At 42.9% G+C, this 14,403-nt stretch overlaps 1 long non-coding RNA gene across 2 annotated transcripts in view; it reads left to right on the plus strand.

Moving 5' to 3' along the window:
* Positions 1–706: 706 nt before the first annotated feature.
* Positions 707–14,403, plus strand: part of LOC147582151 (uncharacterized) — a 70,757-nt gene continuing 57,060 nt past the window's right edge. For both annotated transcript variants that reach the window (XR_015250648.1, XR_015250649.1), the window contains exon 1: positions 707–806. This is a non-coding gene — a long non-coding RNA (uncharacterized LOC147582151). The remainder of the gene's footprint in view (positions 807–14,403) is intronic.

Consider the following 14,403-nt stretch of genomic DNA (forward strand, 5'->3'; position numbering starts at 1 on the left):
AGTTTGGGTTATTACTATGCACAGTCGTGTATAGTCCATGTGTGGACATAGAGTTTCTTTTCTCTTGGAGGGGTGGAACAGCTGGGTCATATGGTAGGTGTCTGATTTACTTTGTAAGAAATTGCCTGCCAGAATGTTTTCCAAAGTGGTGGCACCATTTCCCATTCCCACCAGTCATGTGAGAGTTCTGTTTCCTTCATGTCCCTCCAGGACTCGGCACGGTCAGTCTGCTTGATTTCAGCCATTCTCAAATGGTGGTGTGTCAATGTGATTTTAATCACCTGGCCCTAATGATTGGATGTTAACCAGTCTCCCATGTGTTTATTTGGCATTTATTTTTCTTGTTCAAGAAGCATCTAGTGAAATCCTCTGCATGTCTTTTAGGGATTGTGACTTTCTTATCATTAAGTTTTGAAGGTTCTTTATATATTCCAGATATGAAGCCATTCTCAGATACATACTTTGCAAATTATTTTCAGTCTGTGCTTTGTCTTTTCATTCTTTGGACACTGTCTTTTGAAGAACAGAAGTTTTACATTTTAACAAACTGATTTTTCAGTGTATTTTTGTATGGATCATGTGTTCACCGTTGCATCTCATAAATCTTTGCCTAAACCAAGATCAAGATTTTACCCCATTTCCTTCTAGAAGTTTTAGTTTCTGGTTTCACATTTAGATATATGACTCATTGGGTGTCATGCGAATAAGAAATGCATTTGCATTTCTTATAGTTGGGTCAGCTGTTGATGAACCCTTTCAGCACTTGTAGGTCTGAAAATGCCTTTACTTCACCTTTGTTTTTGAAGGTATGTGTGTGGGGGGTATAAAGTTCTCAGTTGAAAATTGTTTCTTTCAGTGTTTTGAAGATGTTCCTTTACTCTCTTCTCACATTGTTTCTAAGAAATGTGTGTCATCACTGTCTTTGTTTCTCTACACATAATGTGCCTTGTTTTGTGGTTGTGTTTAGCTTTTTCTCTTAATCACTAGTTTTGAGAAATTTAATTATGGTGTACCTTGGTGTAACTGTTTCATGTTTCTCTGGGATTCAGTTGAGTTTCTTGGATCTGTGGATTTATAGTGTTTTTTTAAATTTTTTTAATGTTTATTTATTTTTGAAAGAGAAAGACAGAGTGTGAGCAAGGAAGGGGCAGAGAGAGAGGGAAACACAGAATCAGAAGCAGGCTCCAGGCTTTGAGCTGTCAGCACAGAGCCCAACGCGGGGCTCGAACCCACGAACCGTGAGATCATGACCTGAGTGGAAGTTGAGTGCTTAACCAACTGAACCACCCAGGCGCCCCTATAGTGTTTTTTTAAATCAAATTGGAATATCATTGGTATTACATACTCACATACTTTTTATGTCCCTTCTCTTCTTTTTTTTTTTATTTTTTTTATTTTTTTTATTAAAAAAAAATTTTTTTTTCAACGTTTATTTATTTTTTGGGACAGAGAGAGACAGAGCATGAACAGGGGAGGGGCAGAGAGAGAGGGAGACACAGAATTGGAAACAGGCTCCAGGCTCTGAGCCATCAGCCCAGAGCCTGACGCGGGGCTCGAACTCACGGACCGCGAGATCATGACCTGGCTGAAGTCGGATGCTTAACCGACTGCGCCACCCAGGTGCCCCTCTTCTTTTTTTTGAAACTCCAGATGTAATTACATATCTTAGATCACTTGAATTTGCCCCACAGCTCACTGAAACTCATTTTTCTTCTTCTTTTTTTTAAATTTTTTTCCTGTTTAAATTTGGGAAGTTTCTTTTACTGTGTCCTGTAATTCACTAATCTTTTCTTTTGTCATGCCAAATATGTTGTTAATCTCAATGAGTATATTTTTTATACTAAACATCATAGTTTTCATTTCTAGAAATTCAGTTTGGATATTTTTTATGCCATCCATATCTCTGCTTGGTTTTTTCAATATATTGGAAAATATATTTTTTATATTTTATATATTTTTAATGTCCTTGTCTATAATTTCAACATCTGTGTTCATTAAATGTTAGTTTCAATAGATGATTATTCTCATTATGAGTTCATTTTTTCTGCTTTTTTTGTATGCCTGGTAATCTTTGCCTAGATTTTTCATTGTTGGGTGATGGACCTTTTTGTATTCTTGTAAATATTCCTGAGCTTTGTTGTGGACAAGTTAAGCTACCTGGAAAAAGTTTGATCCTTTCTGGTCTTGCTTTTATGATTTGTTAGGCATCTAGCAGCTAATTATTCCCCACTCCTGAGGAAGGACATTCCTGAGTATCCTACCTATTTGCCCATGAATTCTGAGTTTTCTGAGAAAGGCTGGTGGAGGCAGGAGCTATTCTGGCCCTGTGCTGTTGTCTACTCCCTCTGCATGACATTTCCTAGCCTTTGGTAGTTTCGTCACATGTACACAGTGATCAGTTCTCTGCTGAATATTCAGCTCTCTCCTGGGTCAGGAAAGGCATGACTTTATGGATTATGTTTCTCAGCTTTCTTGTTAGGTGGGAGCACTTTCTTTACAACTGTGTGCATCCTTAGTGGAAGGACAAGCCCCATCTGGTAACTTTCATCCACCTCAAACCCTCATTCTTGTGCTCTCTTGGCACTGAGCAGTTCGCTCCTCAGGCGTTGCTTTACCGGAACCTCAGTCTCGTGTTCTCCCGGACAGTCCTTGCACTTGTCGTCATGCTCATTAGGGGATTTCGGTGCTTCTGTTTACCCCATTAGATGGTAGGTTCCATGGCAACAGGAGCTTTTTCTGCCTCTTTTGCTGCCATGCCCCACGCCTGGCTCCGTACCTGGAATGTGGTGGATACCAAGTACTTGCTGAGTGAACCACTGGGGGTGTGACCCAGTCTTGAGCTGTCTCCCAGCATCTAGCTATGTGTGTCGGGATCATCATCAGGATTGCCACGTGCTAGCAGGGTAGGCCGGCCTCTTCCCCACACTGCGCTGTTGTGCTCTCCGCCCTGGCCATGGGCCGGTCAGGCGGCATTTTGTCTTAATTCTCGCCTTCCTTTGCCTCCGCTGCTCTAGGGTTTTGTGTGTCTCTCTTGGACCTATCGTGTTTTTTACAAAGGCCTCCTCCTGGGAAGGTGCTGAGGACCTTTGTTCTTACTGCACTTGTCAGGAGCCACATCTTAGCATTTCTCCATCTTCCCAGACCTCCTATCAGTCGTGGCTTCAGACGTCCCTTCTAACATTTCTGTGCCGACAAGGCCAGTTTTTGTCAGCGTCCTCATTTCACTGCTATGCCACCCGTGTACTGGCTCAGAATTTATCAGCCTTTTGTAATTCAAACTATCTGACCTCATACGTTGTATTTTTGTGAATTCTTTTGTACCCTGAGTCCTCCGTCTTCTTCCAGGTCAGCTGTTAAAAGTTGTTTGAATTTATGGTTATAAAATGTCTTGTTTGGAAATGTTAGAACCAGGGGTCATTTAGCTCTGGTCCCTTTGTCAGTCTTTCCCCCTTAGTTTCTTTATTTTTCTCACTGTGTGCCCGATACTGTGTTAGCATGCTTGTGCTAGCTTTTTCGTATGGAACCGAGTTGGAGACAGATTAAGCTTTTGTTGTGTTATGGTTAATGCTTTAAATAATTTGTGATTCCTTGACCCCTCTTGCTTTCCCTTGCCTTCAGGCTACTTTTACCTCTGTTTAGACCCCTTTTCTGCCCCTCGGTCCCTGAACACGTCTTCCTCCAGCCCGACCTTCTTTGCCTGGTCACTGCCTGCTCCTCTGGCTGCAGCTCAGGGGACATGTCATCACGAAGCCTTCTTTGACACCCTCCCACTCCCGAAGCTCAGTTAGATGCCCCTTTCCCTATGAAAAAGGTGCGGAGCCAATATAAGGAACATCTTGTGTGTCCGTCGTTCAGCCTAAGAGCTTAAATGTTACTGGGAACATTTAAAGCTCCTGCCTGCCCTTTTCTCAAGTCCATTTCCTTTTCTACCCCAAAGTTAGTGTTTTTTCCGTCCAGTGTAACGTCTGCACAGCACACACACGCATACACACACGCTTATATAATAGATGTATGTATACGTACATGTATGTGTCTCTGTGTAAGTATCCTTAAATAATATAAGCTTTATATAAATGGTATCGTATTATACTTACATACTGCTGTTTCCATTCAACACATTTTTGAGATCTATCCACATTGGCAGAAGTAGCACCTGTCCATTTACCTTGGCTACTATATAGTATTTCTCATATAAGTGTACTGGATCACTTTTCTGCAGTTAGAAACAATGCTAAAAAAAAAAAAAAAAAAAAAAGCAGTGCTGTGATGCATGTTCTGAACATGTGCAAAGATTTCTCCCGCACCTCGGTCCTGTTGCCTGGCCGCAGGGGTGCTGGCTGCCACTCTCCTGAGATCACCAAGCCCTCTCGGGTGGGGCGGGGGGCGAGCCCACACCCTCACCTGCAGCCTGGGAGAGTGCTCGCTGCTCCACGGTGCCCACTGCTCCTGGTGCTCCCACACATCTTACTCTCCACCAGGCTGATGTGTGTGAATTGGTATCTGATTATGGTTTAATATTTGGGTTTCTTTTTGGTTTCTTCAGTGACTTGCCTGTTTACCTCTTTTGCCCATTTTCAATGGAGTGGTTTGTCTTTTCTTACTAATTTGTAAATTTTCTACATATATTACAGATACTGGTGTTTTGTTCACTTACATAAGTATCTTCTCTCAGTGTGTGTTTGGTGTTTTATGTTGTAGTCAACGAATTTGATTCACAGGTATTTTCTGTGTTAGTGTCATTAACTTTGTAGTCTCTTCTTTATCATTTTACGCTTTGTGTCTTGTTTAAGGAAACTTTTTCTACATGGAGATCCTAACGATACTCTAATTCTCTGAATAGTGTTAGGGTTTTGCTTTTTCATGTTGGGTCTGCAACACCCCTGGAATCTTGTGGTTATGTTGGTGTTAGGTAGAGATCGATTACTCTCCATCTGGGAAACTGCTGGTTACAACTGTTGTTACTATAAACTGTTGGAATAACTTTTGGTAATTTGCAGTGCCTTTTTCATGCAGGAATTTTGACAGATGCGTGGATCTGCTTCTGGGCTCTCAGTTCTGTGCCCTTGGTCTGTTTGTCTATTCTCACGTCTTAATTGAAGGTAGTTTCATTAGAGATGTGCGTTCCCAGATATTCTCAGCTTAAGCTGTAGTATCACTCATTCTCTTGCTATGGTGATTGCCTTCCTTCTACTGTATGCTCTTTGAGATGTTTCAACATTTTATCCCCGAAATGAGCTCAGTGTCCACCAGATGATGGGTGGTCACTAAATGTCTTTGAAGTAATGAATAAGATTGGGCACTGAAATCTTAGTCATTGAGCGCTAAATATAGCCCATGTGTTATTGGGGGAAGAACATTTTAAGTACAAATATGTAGCATTAGTTCTTACAACTTGTATTCATTAGGTAAACGAATCTCGAATACTTTATATATTATGTAAATATTAATTACGTGGAGGTTGTGTTTGAAAAACTAGTAATTTTCATAATACTGTAGAATTTTTTTTTTTAATTTTTTTTTTCAACGTTTATTTATTTTTGGGACAGAGAGAGACAGAGCATGAACAGGGGAGGGGCAGAGAGAGAGGGAGACACAGAATCGGAAACAGGCTCCAGGCTCTGAGCCATCAGCCCAGAGCCCGACGCGGGGCTTGAACTCACGGACTGCGAGATCGTGACCTGGCTGAAGTCGGACGCTTAACCGACTGCGCCACCCAGGCGCCCCAATTTTGATGAATATAATAAACGAATTCTTCTAGTCAAGAGAGTCTTCTTAAGAATATTTTTAATAGTGAATATAGGCACGCCTGGGTGGCTAGGTCGGTTGAGCATCTGACTTGATTTCGGCTCATGTCACGATCTCACGGTTTGTGGGTTTGAGCCCCGAGTCAAGCTCTGCGCTGACAGTGTGGAGCCTGCTTGGGATTCTCTCTCTCTTTCTGCCCCTCCCCTGCTCGTGCATGCTCTCTCTCTCAAAATAAATAAACATTAAAACATGTTTATTGAAAAAAGAATATTTTTAATAGTAACTATATATTTTATAGGAGATCCTTTTTATAATTTTTTGAAAACTATTATTTTTTCAAAAGAATATATTTAAAATATCTGATATTTTGAAAAAAGATACTAAGTTCCCTGTGGGCAATTTATCACCACCTGAAGCTCCTAGATGTGAGTGGCAACTCAAGTTTGAAGGACATCTGGGTTGTTTCCAGTTTGGGGCTATTATAAATAAAGCTGCCATAAACATTAATGTATAGATTTTTGTGTGAGCTGAAGTCTCCCTTTCTCTGGGATAAGTGCCTAAGAATGCAATAGCTGAATTCTGTGTGCTAATATGTTTTTTATTGAGGTAAAAGCGTCATACAACGTTCTATCAGTTTCAGGTGTACGACATAATAATTCGGTTTTTGTACGCCCTACGAAGTGATCCGCGGAGGGAGTCTGATCACCTCCCGTCACCATATGCTTGACCCCCTTTAACCACTTTATCCCCTCCCCGGCGTCCTCCCCACTGATAATCACCAGTCTGTTCTCTGTATCTGTGAGTTTTATTTTGTTTTGGTTTGTTTGCTCATTTGTTTTGTTTTTTAGATTCCACATAGAAGTGAAATCATGCAGTATTTGTCTTCCCCTGACTTATTTCACTTACCATAATACCCTCAGGATCCATCCATGTGGTCACAAATGGCAGGATTTCCTTCTCTTTGTGGCTCAGTAATGCTCCACTGTGTGCACACACCACATCTTTATCCACTCATCCATCAGTGGACACTTAGGCTGCTTCCGTATCTTGGCTGCTGTAAATAATGCTGCAGTGAACATAGGGCTGTGTGTGTCTTTTCAGATTCATGATTTTGTTTTCTTCAAGCAAACACCCAGTAGTGCAATTGCTGGGTCGTAGGGTGGTTCTATTTTTACCTTTTTGAGGAACCTCCATACTGCTTTCCTGAGTGGCTGCACCAGTTTGCATTCCCACCAGCAGTGCACAAGGGTTCCTTTTTCCTCCACATTGTTGCCCACACACCTTATTTCTTGTCTTTTTTTTATTTTAGACATTCTGACAGGTGAGGTGATGACTCATTGTGGTTCTGATTTGCATTTCCCTGATGACAGGGGTGTTGAGCATCTTTTCATGGGTCTGTTGGCCACCTGTGTGTCTTCTTTGAGAAAATGTCTATTCAGGGCTTCTGCCCATTTTTAATCAGATTGTTTGGTGTTTTATATTGAGTTGTTTGAGTTCTTTATTTATTTTGGATATTAACCCCTCATAGGATATATGATTTATAATTTTTTTCCCATTCAGTAGGTTGCCTTTTTTTTTTTTTTTTTTTTCCGTGCAGAAGCTTTTTAGTTTGATGTGTTCCCACTTATTTATTTTTGCTTTTGGAGTCAGATCAATGTTAAGATTGATGTCAAGGAGCTTACTGCCTGTCTTTTCTTTGAGGAGTTTTATGGTTTTTGGGTCTTACATTCAAGTCTTCAATCCATTTTGAGTTAATTTTTTTGCACAATGTAAGATAGTGGTCTAGATTCATTCTTTTGCATGTATCTTTCCTAACACCATTTGTTGAAGAGACTGTCTTCTCCCCATAGGATATTCTTGCCTCTTTTGTTGTAAATTAATTGACCATATAATCATGGGTTTATTTCTGGGCTTTCTGTTCTTTCCTGTTGGTCTATGTGTAATGCCAATATGTGCTAATATTTTTAAAGGATTTTTATGTGTATATTCATGAGAAATACAGATCTGTTTTTATGTGGTTTGGATATCAGAATAATACTAGTTTCATGAAGTAGGAAATGTTCCTTCTTCTTGCATTTTCTGGAAGATATTATGTGGAATTTGTGTTAATTCTTCTTCAAATACGGATGTGTGGCTGTGGCTCAGTAGAGCATGTGATTCTTGATCTCAGGGTTGAAGTTTGAACTCCACATTGGGAGTGGAGTTCAAAATCTAAAGAAACAAAATCTTTTGAACAAAATCTAAAGAAAAATTATTCTCTAAATATTTGGTAGAATTTGCTAATAAAATCACTTGGGTCTGGAGTTTTCTTTTGGAGAGTTAAAATTATGAGTTCAATTTTCCCAATATTTATAGGGTTATTGATATTATCTTGTTTCATACTGGGTAAATTTTAGTTGGTTGTATTTTTTTTTAATTGGTCATGCATACATTTGCTGATAGCATTCCCTATCCTTTAAATGTCTGCAGTAGTGGCCCCTTTTTGGTCTAGATAGAGCTTTGTCAGCATTATTGATATTTTCAGTGAACCAGCTATTTGTTTCATTGGCTTTTCTCTGTTTTCAGGTTTATTGATTTCTGTTCTTTATTCTTTCCTTTCTTCTGCTTAATTTGGGTTTATTTTGCTTTTCTTTTGCTAGGCTCTTGAGATGTAATTTTAGATTACTGCTTTAAGACTTTATCTTTTTTCTCATGTATATATCTTTTGTGCTATAAAATTTCCCTCTCCCCCACTGTTCTAACTGTATCCCACAAATTTTGATATGTTGTATTTTGTCAAAGAAAAACTCAGCAGAGTTAAACAGGCAAGGAAGAGCTTATTATTGCAATGGTGGTGGGGGGGGTGGCGGTGCCTGGGTGTCTCAGCTGTAAAGCGTCCAACTTCGGCTCAGGTCATGATCTCGCGGTTTGTGAGTTCAAGCCCCGTGTCGGGCTCTGTGCTGACAGCTCAGAGCCTGGAGCCTGCTTCAGATTCTGTCTCCCCTCTCTCTGCCCATCCCATGCTCATGCTCTGTCTGTCTCTGTCTCTTGATAATAAATAAATGTTAAAAAAAAAAAAAAAGATTATTGCAATAGGGGAGGGAGCTTGAACTCAACTCCAAATAGAGCAAGAGCACCTGGGGATTTACAGCCAGTGGGGATGTGGATGGGGTCAGTGGGTAAAAAAATACTAAGAGGAACTTGGCCAGGTATGAAGGGTGGGAAGATTCATGCTAAGTTACTTGCTAAACCCAGCCACAGTGGTATTTGACTGGAGTAGCATGGATATTATCTAAAAGTTTTCTGTCAGGGTGCCTGGGTGGCTCAGTCGGTTAAGCGTCAGACTCTTGATTTCGGCTCAGGTCGTGATCTCACGGTTGTGAGATGGAGCCCTGTGTCTGACTCTGTGCTGGGCCCCTGCCCTGCTTAAGAGTCTCTCTCCTTCTCCCTCTGCCCCTCCTGCTCATACTCGCACACTCTCTCACTGTCTCTCAAAAAAAAAAAAAAATTCTGTCTTGCTGGGCGATCCCCTTCCTGTCTGTTGGCTGGAGAAGGCAGGCTACTCCCCTCCTGTGCCACCTTGTAGAAGGAGGGGCAGGAACAGAGGGACAGTGCTTACTGAGCGCTTTCCCCAAGTGTCTACGCTGGATGATTAAAATATCGCTAATCCACGTATTGACTCAAATATGTGCAGTGGCAAACAACAGAAAATCAAACTCAAACTGATCTAAACTATCAGGATATTTCTCAGCTTACCTGACTTGAAGTCCAAGGAAGGGCTCGCTAGCTTCAGGCAGTGTTGATCTGGCAGCCCAAGTTACACAGGCAGGTCCAGCTTCTGTCCCCCATTTCCCAACTTCTCTTCCTCAGCATCCCAGCAGGTCTTGGTGATACCTGCTTCGTTTCTCCCCAGTGGGGATGACCAGTGTCTCTCCATTGAAAGCAGGAGGAAGCATCTTTCACAGGTCCCTTAGCAAGCATCTCCTTGCGTCTCTCTGAAGCCCAAGCCATCCTTATTAAAGTAGTCATGGTGGCCACAAGATGGCCTCTGTTAGCTGGCTTAAAAGGAGGGGGCCTTAATGAGAATCTGAGTGTCATTCTCTAAGGAAAAAGAAAAGAGAATACTCGTGGCCCAAATAGCCAGTATCTCCACAAGTGACAAGATTATGGGTTTTTGTTTGTTTGTTTGTTTGTTTGTTTTTAGCTATCAGCACAAGTAACAATTACAGATTTTAAACCTACCACGTGAGATAAGTTTATTTTAACCAATGTCCCTTTGCATGAACTAACAAAAAGGTAAGGACCGTTTATTTCTTATCTTTTTGTTCTGACAGGAAATGTTCTATTCTGTCTTCCAGCGTACTGGCCATTCTTAGGTTGTTACTCGGTAAAGACTCTTAGGAAATCTGTCTTCCGGCTCAGACTGCACCACCCAATGAAAAGTCTTGCTTTCCCGGGGCACCTGGGTGGCTCAGTTGGTTAAGCATCTGACTTCAGCTCAGGTCATGATCTCAAGGTTCGTGAGTTTGAGCCCTGTATCTGTCTCTGTGCTGACAGCTCAGAGCCTGGAGCCTGGAGCCTGCTTTGGTTCTCTGTCTCCCTTTCTGTCTGCCCCTCCCCTGCTCACTCGCATGCTCTCTCTCTCTCTCTCTCTCTCTCTCTGTGTGTCAAAAATAAACATTAAAAAAAAGTATTGCTTTCCCGATACAACATTTAAGCCCTGTTTCATCATTACCTACATAAATATTAAAGTAGCTAATTTGAAATAATTCTATTCAAGGTCTTCATACTGTTGGCATGTGATTTTTCTGCTCTCCTGATGAATATCTCTCCCACATAATATCATTTAACTATCAAAATATTTATTAGCAAGATTTTCATAAGTCACATAATTATTGCTAACTCTGCACACTTTTTGAAACCCAAATGAGAATTTTTTTTATGTCTATAGTTTGTTGTTTTAGGGATTAAATATTTCCCCATTTCCATTGACGTAAAAGGAGCAGTCCCCTCATTCTCTGTGGATCACTGCACGGTGGGAAATGGAGCATTCTGGTACTTTCTGTGCAGCTCCTTTTTTTGGGACATCAGCAATTAGAGTAAACTAAGGGCAGGTACCACTGTATGCAAAACATGACACTTCTTTTTTTACTGTTTTGTTTGTTTTTTTTTCAACGTTTATTTATTTTTGGGACAGAGAGAGACAGAGCATGAGCGGGGGAGGGGCAGAGAGAGAGGGAGACACAGAATCGGAAACAGGCTCCAGGCTCTGAGCCATCAGCCCAGAGCCCGACGCGGACCGCGAGATCGTGACCTGGCTGAAGTCGGACGCTTAACCGACTGCGCCACCCAGGCGCCCCTTGTTTTGTTTTTTTGGAGAGAGAGAGAGCAAGCAGGGGAGGGGCAGAGAGAGAAGGAGAGAGAATCCCAACCAGGCTCCATGCTGTCAGCACAGAGCCCAACGCAGGGCTCAAACCCACCAACCATGAGATCGTGACCTGAACCGAAGTCAAGAGTCAGACACTTCACCAGCTGAGCCACCCAGGCACCTCCCCCCCACCCCCCGCCCTTTTTTTTTTTTTCACTTTTTAGTTAAGTTTCAATTAGTTAATATGCAGTGCAATATTGGTTTCAGGAATAGAATTTAGTGACTTATCAGTTACATACAACACCAGGTGCTCATACAAGTGCCCTCCTTAGTACCCATCACCCATCTAGCTCACTCCCACCCATCTTCCCTCCATCAACCCTCAGTTTGTTCTCTATCATTAAGAGTCTCTGGGGCGTCTGGGTGGCTCAGTCGGTTGAGCATTCGACTCTTGATTTCAGGTCAGGTCATGATCCCAGGGTTGTGGGACTGAGCCCCATGTCAGGCTCTCTGTGCTGAGCATGGAGCCTGCTTCAGATTCTGTCTCTCTCCTTCTGCCCCTCCCCTGCTCGCACAGTCTCTCTCTTTTTCTCTAAGATAGAAAGAATCTCCTGTGGTCTGTTTCCCTCTCTCCTCTTTGTTTTCCCCCTTCCCTTATGTTCATCTGTTTTCTTTCTTAAATTCCACAGATGAGTGAAGTCGTGGTATTTATCTTTCTCTGATTAACCTCCTTCACTTAGCATGATACCCTCTATCTCCATCTACATCCCTGCAGAGGGCAAGATTTTTTTCTTTTTGTTGGCTGAGTAATATTCCATTGTATACATATACCACACCTTCTTTATCCATACCTCAGTTGATGGACATTTGGGCTGTTTCCATAGTTTGGCTGTTGCTGATAGCACTGCCATAGCCATCAGAGTGCATGGCCCCTTCAAATCTGTATTTTTGTATCCTTTGGGTAAATATCCAATAGTGCAATTGCGATTACTAGATCTTAGGGTAGCTCTGTTTTTAACTTTTTGAGGACCCTCCACACTGTTCTCCAGAGCGGCTGCACCAGTTTACATTTCCACCAATTGTGCACGAGGGTTCCCCTTTCTCCACATCCTCACCAACATCTGTTGTTTCCTGGGCTGTTCATTTTAGCCATTCTGACAGGTGTGAGGTGGTATCTCATTGTGGTTCTAATTTGTATTTCCCTGATTCTGAGTGATGTTGAGCATATTTTCATGTGTCTGTTAACCATCTGGATGTCTTTGGAAAAGTGTCAATTCATGTCTTCTGCCCACTTCTTAACTGGGTTATTTGGTTTTGGGGGGTGTTGAGTTTGATGAGTTCTTTGTAGATTTTGGAATCTATCCCTTTATCAGAAATGTCATTTGCAAAAATATTCTCCTATTGCTAGGCTGCCTTTAACTTTTGTTGATTGTTTCCTTCACTATGCAGAACAAACAACCCTAAAATTTGTATGGAACCACAAAAGACCCCAAATAGAGAAAGCAGTTCTCAAAAAGAAATACAAAACCGGACGTATCATGATTCCAGACTTCAAGCTGTATTACAAAGCCGTATCATCAAGGCAGTACGGTACTGGCACAAAAACAGACACATAGATCAAGGGAACATAATAGAAAACTCAGAAGTGAACCCGTCACCATATGGCCAACCAATCTTTGACAAAGCAGGAGAGAATATCCAATGGAAAAAAGACAGTCTCTTCAGCAAATGGTTTGGGAAAACTGGACAGTGAGATGCAGAAGAATGAACCTGGACCATTTTCTCACACCAGACACACAAAAATAAACGCAAACCCAAAATGGATGAAAGACCATAAACTTATCACAGTCCTAGAGGAGAACACAGGCAGCAACCTCTTTGACCTCTTTGACCTAAGCAACTTGTTACTAGATAGGCTGACAGGGGCAAAGGAAACAAAAGCAAAGCATGACTACTAGGACCTCATCGGGGTGTTTTTATTTTATTCGATTTGATCCTTTAAAGTGCTTTGTGACCTCCTAAGGAATCACGACCCACAGCTAAATGGGCCACCAGGGTCAAATAGCAGGCAGGGAGGGCACCTGCTGGGCGTCTCCACTCTACCCACACTGCCCGACTCACCCTGCCTTCCTCCTGGCTTGCATGGCCCTCCTGTGTTCGGCTCCCTCTCCTGTCTGTTGCATCTGCCGCCTGGAGGCTTACTCCCCTTCCTCTCTCCCTGCAGCTGGGGTGCTGCTCCTCCTCCTGTTCTGAGCCCCCTTCAGCTCCCACCCACGTGCTCGCGGTCCTCAAACCTCCCCTCCATTCAGCTTCCCTCCAGGCCTCTCAAGAGAAAAGCCACAGTGATTTCATCCTTTTATGCCAAATCCGGCTCAGTTCTCCTGGTCACTGAGATGGGAGCCCTGCCTTTTCTAGCGGCTCACCAAGGCCTGTGGGGTCTGCCTCCCGGCTGTCCGCTGCCCTTCTCATCCTGCTCGCCTCCGCTGTCTTTGGCCGCCCTCTCCCTTCCAGTCTTCTGCCTAGCACCCGGAGAGCCTCGTGGGCCAGCCACCTTCTCTACTGCTGGCCTAGTGTCCAGGGCTCCTGGTGTTCTGACCCCTGCCCCACTCTCCAACCCCATTTTCTCCCACTCCCCGTCCATCTGTCTATTTGTTCGTTCATTCATTGATTCATTCATTCATTCAACAGATGTTTATTGAGCACTTCTTGTGTGCTGGGCTGTTCAAGATGCCTGTGCTGAATGCATCACAACCTCTACCCGTGTGGAGGCCAGAGGGTGTGAGCAGACGACAGACATACTAAATCAATCCTGATACGAAAGATGACAAAACCCTGTGGAAAATCGAGTTGCAGGGGCAAGAATCAAAAGTGCTGGGGAAGACAGTGCTCGTGAGGGGAGACAGGGAGGCGCTGACAGAGGAGTGGAGAAGCAAACAGAAGCTCTCGTGGGGAAGGAAGGGGCCCCTGGGGCTGTGCGGATGCAGGAGAGGGACATCTCGGTGCGCCAAGGCCATCCAAGCCCCTCGCAGAGCCCCCCGTTCCACACAGGGCCGGGGCCCATGCTGCCCTCGGGGCTGCAGACCAGGCTAAGTGCGTCAGTGTGAGCCCAGCACTAACTACTGTCTCGTCCATGTGGCTCTTACCCTGTTCTCTCGTTTTCCCTCGTATTCTTTAAAAAATCATTTCAGGAAACCTCTGGCACTGTTTGACAGAACGCCAGACGCAGCTGAGCATGGGTTTGGGGCAAACCTGGGTTCAAATTCCAGCTCAATTGCTAGCAGTATGACTCTAGCACATTTTTTTCATTTCTA

The sequence above is a fragment of the Puma concolor genome, chromosome B1 (genome assembly GCF_028749965.1).
Source record: "Puma concolor isolate L17-30 chromosome B1, mPumCon1.1.hap2, whole genome shotgun sequence".
Classification (NCBI taxonomy): domain Eukaryota; kingdom Metazoa; phylum Chordata; class Mammalia; order Carnivora; family Felidae; genus Puma; species Puma concolor.